General features: G+C 42.4%; 1 protein-coding gene and 1 long non-coding RNA gene across 4 annotated transcripts in view; one reads left to right on the forward strand and one right to left on the reverse strand.

Moving 5' to 3' along the window:
- Window positions 1-15,298, forward strand: part of LOC139805114 (uncharacterized) — a 191,285-nt gene that overhangs the window by 127,820 nt on the left and 48,167 nt on the right. The gene's annotated exons all lie outside the window — the stretch shown is intronic.
- The window catches only part of HIC2 (HIC ZBTB transcriptional repressor 2), a 73,223-nt gene that overhangs the window by 27,393 nt on the left and 30,532 nt on the right, over window positions 1-15,298 (reverse strand). Inside the window, exon 2 of one of the 3 annotated variants that reach the window (XM_071763130.1) lies at window positions 5,339-5,408. The exons of the other annotated variants lie outside the window; for them this stretch is intronic. The gene's annotated coding sequence lies outside the window, so the exon portion shown is untranslated. The remainder of the gene's footprint in view (window positions 1-5,338; window positions 5,409-15,298) is intronic. 3 annotated transcript variants of the gene reach the window in all.

Genomic DNA, 15,298 nt, shown 5'->3' on the forward strand with positions numbered 1-15,298 from the left:
TGCTTGCTCCCAGGTTCATGTGGAAGCATTCCAAGCTACTCAGCTCCTGACAGCTCTCCAACTGCTCTTCCACACTGTATTGCTTTACATTGCATTGCTTTCCCTGCCAGGAGGCACTGCTGTATTACAGTACAATGGTCTAGCAAAATGAAAAACTGATTTTTTCACTTCCCAAATACCAACTGATTGTTGCCACTACAGTCACAACTAGAAGTCTGTATTAGACCTTCCTGCTTTTATGCATATACAAGATATTTTAGTATCCTCTTCAGCCTCCTTCCTAACATCCTGCTTCTTCCCTCCTTGCCATGCTCCCTGGTTCCTTTCTGAGGAGGGCAGCCATCCTCAGCCTCTATCCCAAACTATCTGCTACTCCAGTTCCAATGCCTAAGCCAGCTCACTGGGGCTGTTACCAGCCAACCCCACTGACTGTAAGCACCAAATCCAGAAATTGAGGAAAAGAACTAGAAACATTGTAGTGATTCACAGCTTCATTGACAAGCTCAGCTTTTTGTTAAGTCTGTATTTTAATAAAGAAAGCTAGAGAGGCATTTTAGAACACAGAGATTTTTAAGGTATTATGATAGGTTCAGTGTGCTTTCATTACTTATGGGCTGCAAAGCAAAACTGTTACCCTGCACTGCAGTGTAGCTGTAGCTGGTTTTCTTTCTAGTTTTGAACTATCAGAATGGCCATACTATAAGAGCTGAAGTGTAGCTCTCTGTCTGTTCTATAGTAGTAGCCAGAATAGGGCCCAAAAACCAACCAACCAACCAACCAAAAAAAACACAAGGGGCAGGAAAAGCAGGGAAATGGAGACAGGCAGTCTTTTCTCTTATACCTTGTGCAGTTGTTAAAGAACACCTGATGCAGAGGTTACATCCAGGCCATCACTTTTAATACAGACTTATCAGTCCTTCATCAATTTTTCAATCTGTTTAGACTTCTGCTATCTATAACACCCTTTGGCAATGAGTTTCACATGGTGGCTGCTGGTTGACTGAGAGCCTCCTCTTTGCCTGCTTTGAGCCAATTTAGTTAATGCAACTGTAGAATCACTCCCTGCTCCCATTCCCCACCCCATTCATGACAGTATAAAATATCTGCAGTTCAGAGAGGAGTCATTGCTTCTATGTGACAAAGAGAGAAATCACATTGACTGACTTGTTACCCATCTCCAGCAGTCTTCTCTGGACCTTCCATAGGCCTCCACTACCTCAGAGAGGTGGTAATTAGAACTATAGAGTGTTTAAGATACTGGCAACACTGTGAATTTACATAGCAGCATCTGTTTGTTTCACCAGCTTGGGTGAACAAACTCCAGAGAGTTTGTTGATTCTTCAGGGAGTGCAGCATTTCCTCCAATTGACCATTGGTCTCCCTGTAGGAACTTTTTGAGGGGCTCACTACACTCTTATATAGTCTGTTGAGGTGACAGATTAAATTTTTAATCTCCCAATAATTGCTGCCACAGATCTCTTTTTTTTCCCACCCAATTCAAACCTCAAAGCTTTCAAATCCCTGTGCACTCCCCACCTCCCTCACAACTTCCCAAATGCATGGCAGCCTGCAGCCACTCAGAGTTCACAGCTGCTTTCTTTCACCCCTGCATCCAGTGAGAAATCCTACAAGCCAGAGAAGCAGAAAGTCCATGGCTTTCCCCAGCAAGCCAGGAGAAGCATTGTTACATTAAAATCTATATGGACCAATCAAGAAAACTTGAAGCTTATCCCAGCACATATCTTAGAATCCCAGACTGGTTTGGGTTGGAAGGGACCTTAAAGACCATCTAGTTCCAGCCTCCATGTATGGGCAGAGACACCTCCCATTATACCAGGTTGCTCAAAGTCCTGTCCAATCTGGCCTTGAACACTTCCAGGGATGGGTCACCCACAACTTCCCTGGGTGACCTGTGCCAGTGTCACAGTTTCCCATTCTTAACAAATTTCCCAGGCATCCTCATGTAATGAGTGACTGTCCTGAAGGAGCAGTCAGACTTGGCACTTGTGATGCCCAATTCACTGCTCCTCACGGGCCCCTGCTGCTCCCAGTCTCTGCCTTCACCAAATACAGCTGCTCCATTTAGTTGGTTTTCTTCTTTCCCTCTCTCAGCTGAACTACCATGGTTCCAAAAGCCCTTAAAATTAATGCTAGATATTTCTGCACATTGAAATCCATCTACCTGGGTGTGCACCACTTGTTCATACCAGCAGTCAGTCACAGTGCTCAGCTGCAGTTTCTTTCTGCTTCTCAGCAGCAGCTCAAATACTGCCAAATTAGCAAATGCTGGGAGAAGCAGCAGAGCAGTTTGTTTGACCCCAGTTTCAGAATTTCTGGGAAGCAGTTGAAACATATGAAAAAAATAATACAAAACATAAAATTCTGAGCTGAAACTGTGCATCTCAGCACACCTGACCAGAAAACTGAGCAGGTAGTTTAAGCAAACACAGACTCCTGTGAACATGTGGTTAACAAAAGTAGCAGCTCAAGAACCTTAGCAAAATAATAGCACAGACACATTTACTTCCATAGTTATAAACCTCTGGATTTGAATGAACAAACTATAGAAATAACAACCTTTGTACATCAACAAAACTCATCTGCTACCTACAAGCATAAGATAGCATGCAAAATCTAGGCAAATACTGTAAGCCAGTTTGGCATATTGAAATACAAACCTCCCTTCTGGATATTTCATTTTCTGAACACTTTGCATACAGTGCCTGTAAAAATAACACTGGGTGTGTTAATTGCTGGGAAGGAAAGTCCCTTTCATTCTGTTTCCTAAGGTAATGTGGGCTAGAACATCACTTTTACTCAATAGGATGAGAAATTACACCAAATCCCTTGTTAGAGCTCTGACATAAAGGCAATTCAGAAATTCAGCCAGAGACCTGCCCACATCATCACCATACTTTTAAAGACTGGAAAGAGAAAAAGTTGTGTGTACATTTTACATAGAGCCTCAAATGTCAGTCAGCTCAATTTTCTCTGTTTAGAAAATGCTACCATCCAGCAAGGGATCAGAAGCAGCTAGAGCCTGAATACAGAAAATACAACAGTCTGCTCACAAGGAGTAGAAAAATTATCATGGTAAAGCAATTTACAAAAACTACCTTAAACACTGTTACAAGAACGTGTCAGTGTGTTCAGAGCTACACCAGACAGGAAAAATAACACAGGGCAAGTTGCTTGCTGCTGTCCAGGAAGGTGTCAGGTAAGGAAGCAGCATCTCCTGCCTCACCATGGACTCCTGTCCAGTTCTTATGCTACAAAAATTCAGTATTTGTTCCCATCCCCTTTCTGTGGTAACCAACTGAAAACACATTATTAGGTTTAGCATGAGCCAAGAAAATGCATCTCTTTTTAGTCTAAAAAAATCTACTTCCAGCTCAACTGGTTTCAGAGAAGATTTTGCTGAGAGGAATGAGGATCCCTTCCTTGCCACAGACCATTTGTAGACAAAGCTCTCCCAGCAGGAGTTGACAATTGCTAATGTTAGTACAGAAAATGCATTTAAGCTCAGTTCTGTTAATATGGTCCTCTCCTAGCTGAGACTGGAAGATCTCTGCTCACTTGGCATCTTCTGCATTTATCCTGACATTGTTCCAGAAACAGAACTATTACTGGTGAGGGAAAATAACCCACAGTAAGGGAACAGGCTCTTCTAAGCCACATAAAGGAGACAACAGGTGAATTTACTTTGCAATTTGAGAAGAGTGTTTCTTATCATTTGGGACATTTGCCTAAAACAGCCTCCTTACCTCTTGGTTTCATGAATAAAGTAATCAAACCTTTCAACACATTTTGCAAAGCACCACAAAGATTTGCCATCTGAAGCAGCTATACATGGCTCTCTCTGTACCCACAATCTACAATTAAACCTTTCTCAAGTGATCATTTGGGAAGGCTGAAAGTGGACAGAGCCCTGTTGACTCTTGAAAGAAAAATTTGGACACCACAGTGCTGAAAGTTTGGAGATACTTTGTAGCCACTTCACTGTTTTCAATTTTCTCTCAAACCAATGTTCTTCAGGTTTTCTAGCATGCAGGTGATTTTCCTGCTATATCAAATTTCCTAATACCTGCTGGAGTTAAAATCTAGCTGATACATTAACATTTGGATGGCGTATTTCTCTGTGGCATGAAAAAAGCCAAGTGAAGAAACTTGCCCCAAAGTCCCAATGGCAGCTGCAGAGCTGAGGAGGGACCCCTGTCCTCCCTCCCTTAATTCTTTGTCATTTTGCAGCTGAAGGAAAGCACAGCCAGCAGGCAGTGAGATGAACGACAAAGGTGCAGCGATCTGGCTTCAAACACTTGAGCTAAAGCTGCTTCTCAGAGTCAGGAGCAGAATCCCATCCCTTTCTCTCAGGAGCAAACCCTCAGAGCCACCTAGCACAGCGATACACTATAGCCCATGATCTATCCATGGGGTTAGGCAAAAAGTAGTATCCAGGGTACCTATCATGGCAACATCTAAATGCAAGTATCAGAGCACTTTACAGACAAAAAGGTCTTTCCCCCAGGCTGTTGAAAATTTGCATGTTCCTGTGTAGCACTGAAGATAGCAGCAGTGGTGATTCATTAAGATAATGATTTAAGTAGGAGGCTTAAGAAAGTCAGGGTGGATTAACATCCAAAGGGTTGCAGTTGGAACTTCTTCACTCCAGGCTGCCACCTTCCCTTTTAAGGGAAGGGATGAATTCCAAAAGTCAAGAGAACTATGAATTAACTGCAACTGTATCACAACTACAGTGCCTTAAACTACAAGAGCACCATCTCTACTCCAGCCCATCCTCCTTGACAAGGTCAGCCACAAAGTTTTATGCTGCAGAAAGATTTTCTTGGCATTATAAATTATTGCCTGTCCCTTTAATTGATTAGTTTTTTAGTGTAGGTTCTCCTCAAAAAAAGATTGTGCTAATTTCCTTTAATTTTATGTCCACCTTAGACACAATACAAGTTTTCTTCCAGCCAATTGTCTTTACCACTCCACTGCTGAATAATCAGATGGGTTTGATTGCTGTCCACATAATAATGCAAATACACACATTGAAAAAAGCACACAAGTCCTTTCCACTCCCCAACATTTTATCAAATTGTAATAAGTTGCAAGTTGAAACATGCATTCTGTCCATAACTTGGGGTTAATGTGCTTAGACAGTAACAGGCAGCTCATACTTCAGCCCTGCTTTAAAAGAGAGGCCTTTGTACAGTGATTTGTGATAAAATAGTTCCTGTTGCCTTCTAGAGAGAAGCACAGGCAACCAATTTTGCTACTCTTCTGTTCACTGATAACAGTTGCAATAGGGCATCCCAGTGTGTATTGCCCCACTCACCGCTAGCTGTGCTTGGTCTGAACGTCTTCTAGGCACTCTATCCCATGCTGATTCAGTACAGAATAGCTTCCTAGAATGCAATTATAGAAAGAGTAAGGGTTTGTCTTTAGAAGGGACTATTCCAGAACAGCTATTCCTTATTAACTATTCTCAATCACCCCTCATTAGGATGATGAAGTTAGCTGAGGACAGCTCTTCCGCTCAGATTTGTCACTTACCTTGGACTGAACCAATGACCCTGTTTAGAGAAGCCCCTAGCACAGCATCATAGAATCATAGCAATGGCTACATCAATAAAAATAGGTGTAAGTGGAGCTGCTGCATGGACCCATCTCACTTGAGTTTGTTGTAAATTGGGCAAATAACAGGACTAAGAAATATGTAAAAACTCTAGTTTTTCTTCTGTCTCATTGGTACTGCATGTGACATTTTGTACTTTGTAAGCCTGTATCTCCACTTTGATCAAACTTGGTTTATTCCTTAGATATATGGAGACCTTAGCAGCAGGGAAATTTTCAGTTCTGTAGCTTCTTTGTTTATTAAGTTCTTAGCTTGCAAGATTTCTCATCCAAAAAGGGCTGAGAAAGTACCTGGCACATCTTGGATGCTTATTGAATACATTAAATAAATCAAACGTTTTATGATAAAATTCCACTCCCCCACACCAAACAGATGTAGGTGCAAGTCAAAGAGGCCTGAAAAATTGCACTGAAATTGATTTTGCTCCAGTTTTCCCCAAAGGAAAAAATTTGTGTGTGGTTTGAGACAAAACATGGAAAATTTCAGCTATCATGAACAACTGAAAAGAGAAATGGAGACAAGACAGGAGCTGAAACTGAACTTCACATTAGAAATGCATAATTTATATACTCCACAATGTTCTGTATTACAGTATTACAAGAATTCTTGGACTTGTATCTAAGTGTAAGTCTTTTCCTTGAGCTCATCACACTTTTAGAGAAAAATGCCAGATAGCTTAATGCTGGAGTTTCCTTGCCTACTCAGGGGAAATCAGAGACTAAAAAGTAGGTTCTTTGGTTGATTTCAGATTCTGAGAGGCTAGAAAAGATACAGCCCAACATAGCTGAGGATGTCTGTCACTAAACTGGGGGGAGAGTTACTTACAGATACCTGTCAAGACCTGCAGCACAAAAATCTGAAAAAAACCTTGAGCACCTACAACTTAAAATACATACAAAGCTGTTGCATGACCGTGTTACTGGGAGGAAACAGGAAAAAAACCATGCTCTGTTAGAGCTGCATCCAGGCTTCTAGAGTATGACTTGATTTGTTGTACCTGCCTGTTAAACATCACCATCTGCATCATTTTCCATGCCTGAGGTCTGTGCCCAGGCAGCTGGGTTCTGACGAGGGGAATAAGGCAGAAAGTTTCAGTGGACATAGTCCAGTCATTTCCAAGGGTGGTACTGGCCTCCCAAAGGAGCAATCTGATGAATACAGCACAAGAACTCAGTATTCTGGGGCAGCATTCAACTGCCAGACTGGAAAGACCATTTTTTGTGTCCCTGCAACTCCATATTCATCCCACATCTCCCACATTCACACTGACAAAGTGACAGAAATCAGGAGTCCTGTGTTAAAATTAATAGCAGTGATCAAGCCTTCCACTACTTGGTCACAATATCTGTGCCAGTATCACTGTCCCTTTGCAAAAAGGCAATCTTAGACCCTGTATGTTATATTTTATAAGCAGTTTTTACAGGCTCTTTTCCCCACAGGAGAGGAAGTTGAGAGACATGATATAGAGGGGAAAAGGTGATAATAAATATATGCAAGTGAAATCAGGCCAAAGAAAAAAGAATCTTAAACCACTTCCAGTCTCTCTCTCTCTCTCTCCAGCAAATTCCACACTCTCATCATCTCTGGCACCACTTCACAGCAACCCCAAAAGATGTTCACCTGCTCCCACAGCACTAAGAAACAAACAGTGAAACAGGAACAAAGATGCTCCCACCTAGGATGACCAATGTAATCCCCTGACAGCTCATCACAGAGGGAAAACCTTATCATTGTAGCAGAGGAAAAACAAACACACACACAGAGCTCAACTGCTGTGCACTATTAGCATCCTCCCCATTTTCTCTACACATCTAATATCAGGAGATTTATATTCAGGCCAAAAGCTCACGCTGGCAGGAGAGGAAAGTACTTCGGAGAAGCGAGGGGAAGGAGAAAAAAAGAAGCCTACAGTTTCTTGGCCTGTGATCAGCAGGCTGGATGCATTCTGTGGAACTAGGCCAAAGTGTTAGTTATTATATTCAAGTGAACATCTGAATCCCAGCTCAAGGGAGCTGAGTTTGCGGCTCTCATTTATGCTGTATATCAATTGAATATCAAACCACATTTTCCGCCTTCTGAATAATAAAGCTTAATAATTTGGGACTCCCATATGGTCTATTGTTAAAATATTTCCAAACACTGGCTGCTGTTTCATTTCTGAAGGAAAGAATTCTCTTTCCTCTTCAAGCGTTGCTTGTTTAAAAGATGCTTCTAGCAAAAGCTAAATATATTCATCTTTTAAATATTTCCAGAATTGTAAAAAGAGCTGAAAAATGAAGGGATAAGGAAAAGCAAATACATTTTGAAATTGGCTTTTTTTTTTTTTGTTAATGTCACATGCAAATGTTTGTTCCAGGCAGAAGCAGCTGGTGCCACCAGGCTCTGCTGTTCAGAACAGGGGGTTCAGAAGCTTTCAGAAACCGTGAGCTGCTCTAACAAAGGAGGACCACACAGACTCAAACCATTCACAAAAGGACCCAGGCTGATTATTTGACTATTACTTACAAGGAAGCTTGGCCAGTAACATAGGCAATAAATACTGGAGAAACCTGTTCTGTGCATAACCCAGGTTTGTCTTTTCACAAGTCCTGCTCTCTAATCAGCCACTCATTCCTGGAGGGCATTGCTGATGGATAAAGAGTATCAATTTATTGTTTTTTTTTCTTAAAAAAATTAGGAAACTTGTTAAATAATAAAAGCATCAGCATAATAAAGCACTCAACAGTTTGTTAGGAGCAGTCACTAGTGCTCCTTCCCAGTCACACCAGGAAACAATATTCCTCTTCTTTCTACTTTGCAGAAGAAGACTCAGTGGCAGAGATTCCCCAGCTTGCCAGGGCTGCAGCACCCTGTACAAAGCTCTGGATGGGAACTGAGAAGTGCTCATCTTTTGGTCCTGCACTCACCTCTGTTCAGTTAGCACAGAAGGACAACTGCTCAGTGAGAAGTGAAACCACACAGCACTGCTTAGTTGTGTGCTGGTGTGAACTTCCAGCTCCACCTCACCCAGCTTTTGCCCCCTCTGTGAAGTGTTTCAAGTTTTCTCTGAAAGGAGCTCTCAGCCTGCAGCAGCTTCCCTGTCTGTCAGTCACTCCAGCTGGGGGTGCTGAGCTAAGCATGGCCAAAAGCATATGACAGAACAAAAATGTAACAGTTTCTTATAGCCCAGGGAGCCAAGCAGAAATTTCTGCTCCTCCTTATTCTTCTATTCTCATTGATGCTCCTCATTCCTGCCTCCTACTTCTCTCCTTCTGCCTGGCTGTCCCCCTCCCCTCCAGCACCTATCTGCCCCACCATCACCTGTTCTGCTCCAATGTACAGGTCTTCAGAGTCAGCTGTCTCCTAACCCTGAAACTGTTTTCTCATACTGATCAACTGCCTCCTCCCCAGGAAGGAAGAAATTCCAGTATTTCAACATTCACTCTCTTCCCAATTCAGGGGGGAAACTGAAATTAGAGGCTCTGGAACGGAAGTTCACAAGTTTAAAAAACAAAACAAAAAAAAGCCACGTTATTTGCAAACACCAGTACATTTTGTGTCATTTGAAACGGAATATTTTTACATTACTGAAACCAAAGTTGGTTCATTTTTGTTTGGTGACCTGGCCTGAGAAATTTTGGTATGAGTCAGTACACTATTGAACTGCTTTTATTCCCGTAACGTTGCGTTGCCTCAGACACTGCAGTTTGTCAGCCTGATAACCCTGGTATCACTTCTGGGTCAAACTCCCTGACTGGAAGGCAGGTCCCTTAGCACACCCGAGGTATCCTGTGGCACAGCAAGGTCTCCAGGAGACCTCTAATGGCATAAGGGAAGGCCAAGACCCTTGCAGTCCAGCAGAAGAGGACAGGTACATCAGACAAAGCTCGCTGAGCAGCCAAGGACTACCTGGAATCCAGCACAATATTTTTAATCAATTCTGTGTGAAGCCTTTCAGACCAGTTAAAGAAAAGGAAAGCAAAGAGGCATTCCTGTTCAGGTAGTAGAGACAGGTCAATGTAATACTTCTGGTAAAAAATCTCATTAATCTTACAGGTGATCAGAAAGCTAGAATTGGGCTTTTCTAGGAGGAAAAAACAAAAAAAAGTTTCTATTTTGAAGAAACTATATTTTTCCCTGAAAAAGTTTCTCTATAGAAAACTCAGATCAGACTCTTACTGGCCAGAGCAGCATCCTTACAAACTGTCTTCAAAATGACCCAGTGAACAAAGCTCATTCTTACAAAAATTTCCCCAGCAAGGAACTTAGAGTAATATAAGCACCCCTGTGCCTCCTACATAGCTTCTGTTGTGACCCAAGGACTGTAGAATGGAGCTCATCAACCAAATATAATGACTGGTTTAGAGAGTGCTTCTAGCTGAGGCATGGACACAGCTGCTACTGTTAGTTAGCTGGGTAGGAAAAAGCACTGGGGGAGTTGCTGATGGCTCAGTTCTGCCCCAAATGTTAGGGATGCCACCAACACATCCTCAACAAACAAGTGGGGAAGACCCAGTCAGAGGATTAGTATATACATTCACAGAAAGCTATTTTAGTAGTTTTCCTGTAGACTCTGTAATGCTTCTCTTGTAATCTGTGTTCATATCTTTAGGTCTGTGTATCTGAGACAAGGTAAAGTACATGTGCATGGATGGTTTTGATTTACTTTAGAAAAAAAGAAGGAGAGACACTTAGCCTGTCGTTTCAGTGTTGGAAACTGCAATAAACCTCTCTTTTTAAACCCCATAACCTTGTGACTGTTTTATAGTTATAAGGAGTCATAACCAGAGAAAGATTTAGCCTAACAGTGATCTGCCCTCAAAGACATTAATCTGTCACATCTAATAAAAGGGGAATAAGGAGAGGAACCTTTCCTCTAAGTAATTCAAACAGATGGCCTATGGCTTTGCTGGGAACTTACTGTAAGTTGTCCCTGTAGCAAGGGCAAATTTGGCAATGCTGCACACCCAAATACTCTGTTTACCAGTCAGTGTGAAAAATATCTCTGCATGATTTCCTTCTTTTTAAATGTGAATTATCTATGATCATATCTCACCACTTCTGTGGCTGACACATCCAACCAGCTTTCCACCCACTTTGTCACCCCCCATATGCCTGTAAGATTGAGTTTCTTTTGCTTGCAGTTTTTCCTGTTCTCAAAGTAATTCTTTACTTCTGGGGGATCAGCAGAAGATAATCAAGTGCCTCGTGCATATGTGTTAAAGCACAGTTTTCTGACCATATTTCAAATATAACTTCATTTGTCTAGTACCTTCCTTCTTACCCTTCTAAACACATGGAACTCTTTAGTTTAGTTTCACTTTTCTTTCATTCTTCATACATTATATGAATAAATTATTCTCTCTCCTTCTCTCTTTTTTCCCCAGACTTCAGTTTCTCTTTTCTAGTTTTGTCATACAATTTCTCTCCAGACTCACAGGGAAAAGCATTTCTGGATCACCTTCCTTTAGGTTCTTTCCTTTCTTCCAGAGAAACAACAAATGGCTCCCGGGACACTGCTTGTTTCCTCTCTTGGAGAAATGCCAAAGCTTACTCAACTCTTTTCCTCAGGTCTGCTGCTCAGCCCACTAACCTATCCCCATTTTCCACCCACACTGAACAAGCCGTAGGGTTTCCAAACTTGTCTGTAGGGCTTAATCCTAAATTCAGCTCATTGTCCTGTAAGAGATCAGAAGTGAAACCAAGACTGATGCTTAAGAGTTCTTGTGATATCTCAAAGCAGGTGAGGACCATTATTGTCAGATTCCTAGCATGCAACAAGGCTGATAGAGAGGCACTGAAAGATACAGGGCAGTGAGACACCAAATTCACATGCAGTGGCAGTCCAGGAGAGTCCATGGAATTCAGAGGCAGTAAACTTAGACACTGGTTTTCCAGATCAGTCAGGGGAGGGTTTGTATTGGAAGACCCGAGGGTATCTGGGGATTACCCTTCAACATGCTCAGAGGGAGCAAATGTCACTTTGCATGGTGAAGCATGCCAGCCAGGGAGCATGCTTTATGTTTCATGTTAATGAGTATTAGCATGGAACTCAGCTTCCTTCCCCTCCCTATTTCTTGTATAATTAAGGACCAGAATGAGCATTTCATCTCAGTGTACAACAGCAACAGACTGCAGCACTGCAGAATAACAGGAAAAGGAGAGAATGAAGGGGGAAAAAAAAATCCAGGTGGTAGACACTTATTGCTCTGGCCACTGCATGAAATGAAGGCTTGAGTGCACATTTTTGTCTGATTGCATAGCTGTCTCTGCTACCCATCTAATCTGCTTAGAAAACTGGTTTTGAAGGATATGGTTCAGACATACCACTCGCATCAGGGAGGAGGGGGCGATGAGGGGAAAAAAAAGTGCTGCAGCTGCAAAAGATAAAATAGACAACTAATTTTCTCAGAGGTTGCAACACAACCTCCCCCCCTCCTCCACATGCAGTCACTGCACGGGCAGGATAAGCTGGAGATTCTCCATTGTAAGCAAGAAGGCACAATAAGGTGTGCAGGCCCTTCTCCACCCCGATACCCAGAGCCCTTGGGGGTACCACAGAATGCAGAGACTGACAGCCCAGCCACTCAGAGGGAGGTGGTGACATTCCTCTGCCTGCTCATTTCCCTTGCCTTACCATTTTTCAGAGGGGGATGTTGAAAACTGCACATTGCTGGATGTTATGCTGAGACAATAATGAGCATGAGGGAGTTGCAGACTCCTGTTGTACCAATTGGTGGCTGGGTTCTGAACTCTCATTGTGTGATCCGATTTCTCTTGTCATCCAAGCCATTTTGCAAACTCCAAGCATACATTCATTTAAGCCATGTGTCCTGAGATCTAAACAGCTGAAGGGGATGGGAGGGGCAGGGGGAGAGGAGAACCACTGGATTTCTGGTGACAGTGTCTAAAATACACATTTGCACAAGGAAGTCTCCCTTTAGATAGTCACTTAGCAAAACAACTACAGCTGCTGACAGGCAAGAGGTACAGTTTCAAGTAACCATCAGACATAAAATAGCCAAATAAATTACTGGAGTCTAAAGGGAGTGGGTGTGTGTGCTCCCACAAATGTAACAGAGATAACAAATGGATTACCAATGGGTGACCCAATGTCAAGATTAGCAGACCCAGTTCCCATTTCAGTTACCCCGTAGCAATGACATTTCCCAAGATCCAGCAGAAGCGAAACTGAAATCAGAGTCTGACCCAGGATGTCAGTGAGGCAGCTGCTTTAGTATTTAATGCCTAGAATTTCAACTCAGTTTTGCTTTGTTTCAGGAGTCTAAAGCTGTCTTTGGAAGAAAGCCTTGCAGTCTTTGCTTGCTGCCATGTGTCTGCAAGGATGTTTCCTAAATGGAACTGGGTTTTGGGTTTGGTTTTTTTAGGTGGGGATCAGGGAGAGGAAGTAGGGGTTGTTTGTGATGAGGGCAGAGAGTATGAGAAGTATATTGGCTTTTTTGGTCCCTTTCCTAAAGGTATTTTTTCCTTGATTTCCATTCCCAGCTACAGTTGCCCTCTCCTCTGTGCTCTCCTTTCATTATTTGAAAGTACCAAGAATTCCTGTTCTGGTCTTTGTGGGGTCCTTGTGTGAGTGCTTACTTCCTGACTTAAGTAAAATACAAGGGCTTTAAATGTATATAAATAATTTTTAAGCCTTCTAAATATTAATTGCTTACAGAATTTATACATCTGCTAACAATAAACTCCCCAGAGAAAGGAGAAGATAGTTTCAGTCTGACTCAAATGCTTTCCCTTGCTAATTGCTAAGAGTACCATTTTCTTGTCTTTACAACAGCGATTTCATTAGATCTCAGATTATCAAAATATTCAGTCCTTTTTCTGTCACGACAGAAAGATAAAGGTCCACTTCCCACCCCCAGCTCAAGGTTCAGGACCCTGCAAAACCAAGTGAGAAACTGGCACTTATGTTGCCACAAAAAGTCCTCCAGACAGAATACATGCACATCTTCTCTCCCCACATCACCTACAGTGCCCCAAGACTCTGCCAAATTTTCACAAGTATTAAAGCACAGACTACAGCTGACTGCAGCAACTAGGTACTTCAAGTGCGAAGAAGAGCTGAAATGCTGATAACATGAGAATGCTTAGAATAGCTAATTCCAGGGGGAGAGAAAGGGGCCACCAGCTGAATTTTGCATCACACAATGAAATAAGTCAGTTGGATAAAAGCACCCATATGGCTGCTTGGGAACACAGAGCTAAAAGGGCTTTCACTGCTTGAAGAACTGCAGATCTCCTCCAGCTTCTCATCTCACTCTGTGCAACTTGGTGCAGAAACATGAAGAAAAAAAAAAAATCCAAAACTTCACAGTATTTCATTATAGAGGAAAAGAAGCTAGTCCTTTGCATGAGTACATTTTCTGCATTGAGGAATCTCAAAGCACTTAGCTACAGTACTTGCCCTCTCCCCACTTAAGGGAGGAAAGGCCAGGCCTAGCTCACTCAAGGTCAAACAGCATGTTCAGCAGCACAAGATGACTTGGTTACATCTAAATCCCATTCAACTGCTCTACCCATTAGGCTGAAAGAGATGTTAAACACCCTCATGGCATCAAGAATGACTAATGCCCTGCCAGGTCAGCCTGTGGTAGAGAGCTGAGAACTCACACATCTCCTTCCTCTGCCTCCCACTCCTCTATTCCCACTCCAATATTGTTCCAAAGCTCACGTGATGACATTTTCCTAAACAGCAATTAAATAGTTAATGCTTACGTTACAGCAGATGGAACAAGAGTTGCTGCAGGGAAGGTATGCAGAGCAAGGAGGAGAAAAGAGACAGCAAGGAGGAACAATCCTGAAGGAAGGCAGCTTTCCCAGTTTTCACTAAAAGGAGTGGTTAGTTTACTAGACAATGTAACCCCTAAGACTGTCTAGACTAGGATAAAATGCTGTATTGTTGAAGGTGTTGAAGAGGCACAGGGTAGGTAAGGCACACAGCCTTAAAACATGTGGTAGCCAAGGCAGAGACTAACTGGGACGTGTTCACTAACACGTCTTAATCCACTCCACTTCCAAACCCTTGCCCAAGAACTTAAGGTTATGCAAAGCCAAGGTCTCTGATGTTGTCCTGATGCTTATAAAAGCAAAGCAATGACACAGTGCAAAGACATCAGAATTTTGAGGAACTGCTGAAGTCTCACATCCAGCACTTTTCACAGGCTCCTTGAATGCCTGTGACCATTCACATCTTAAAACATTCACCAGCATTTTACTGAACAACCCACTCTGACATTTTTCCACTAAAAATCTAATCAAAGCTCCAAATGCCAATAAGAAAAGAGACCACAGGCTAACAGCCTACATTCTTGTGAAACTTCTCCTTTTGCTCCAGTGTTTGCTCGGGCAGATTTGAGAAGGAGGGGGGTTGGGGAGAAAGAGATGACTAAGAAAAGTGTGCCCAGGGCCTTAGCAACTCCATCATTTTGATAACCCATTACCAGATTTGTAATTAAAATGAAGTCCCACCTCACTAGGGCAGCCAGATGCATCCACAGCAAACTTGTTCAGAGACTTGTTACAATAAATACCAGGAGAATTACGAATGTTGTAGCTTCTTCTTAACCCTTCCAGCAGTATTTCAGGAACCGCCTGTCAGTTTGAAAGACTGATCGTTTTTTTTTTGTTTTTTTTTCTCTCAGCTTGTTGCAGGCTCTAGGT

This window comes from Heliangelus exortis, chromosome 19 (genome assembly GCF_036169615.1).
Source record: "Heliangelus exortis chromosome 19, bHelExo1.hap1, whole genome shotgun sequence".
Classification (NCBI taxonomy): Eukaryota; Metazoa; Chordata; class Aves; order Apodiformes; family Trochilidae; genus Heliangelus; species Heliangelus exortis.